A 956-nucleotide genomic window follows, 5' to 3' on the forward strand; every position below is an offset into this window, starting at 1 on the left:
CTCAAACTCAAACCACACGGCAGCAACAAACAGGAAGTGACTTTTGTGCATCAGTGCTGTCTTTGGTACTCTCTTATTCTGGGACAAAAAAAGAGAACATTTTAACAATACTTGCTAATTCAAAAACAGAAGGTACATGCAAAACAAAGGTATTTGTCTAATGTGCCTAAAACATTTTTTTGCAAAGTTTTGTTTAAGCTATTTTACTAGTTATTGCAATTCAGATCACATTAAGTAATTGATAGAAAATAATTACATTACATTAAGAGCAAATCATTTTAAATTTAAAAGGACTATATTTACAGTCCCTGCATTTCTGTGGTGATATGTTAATTTCCTTACTAAAATGTAAAAAACTAATCTCAATCAGCAGGGTTTATATTATTTCCCACATTAAGAATTACATTTAACATTTTGTAAAATTGAAGACTGGAATCACCAAATGCAAATGTTTAGGGGTGGGCGATACTAAAATCTTATTTCACGATAATTGTTTTCTCAAGTAGGTCCAAATAGTATTCAAGTAAGAATAAATACTACTGAAATTAAATAAAGCAATTAAATGTAAAATAAAACAGACTTCACTGTATGACATGCACATTGATTCTCATTACATTTAATAAAGTTAGTTATCAGTAGAGTGAGTGAGTGATTTTGTTAACATTACGGCAACAGATTTATTTGACTGATATTGACGATTTTTCCCAACTGTTTGTTTACATTCACTTAAGACATCTTACCAATGTACATAACCGACTGTTTACATGAATACTCGGCCAAACTTACATTTTGACATGATGTGTGTGAATTTATTTGACGACTGTTTACATGGCCAAACTTACATTTTGACATGATGTGTGTGAATTTATTTGACCGTGCAAGTGTAAAACCATTAGATAATTAGATACTGATGATGCACATTGAGGCGGCCTCATTTCTGTCTGCATGATTTAAGT

The sequence above is a fragment of the Sinocyclocheilus grahami genome, unplaced genomic scaffold (genome assembly GCF_001515645.1).
Source record: "Sinocyclocheilus grahami isolate Dianchi unplaced genomic scaffold, SAMN03320097.WGS_v1.1 scaffold2459.1, whole genome shotgun sequence".
NCBI lineage: Eukaryota > Metazoa > Chordata > Actinopteri > Cypriniformes > Cyprinidae > Sinocyclocheilus > Sinocyclocheilus grahami.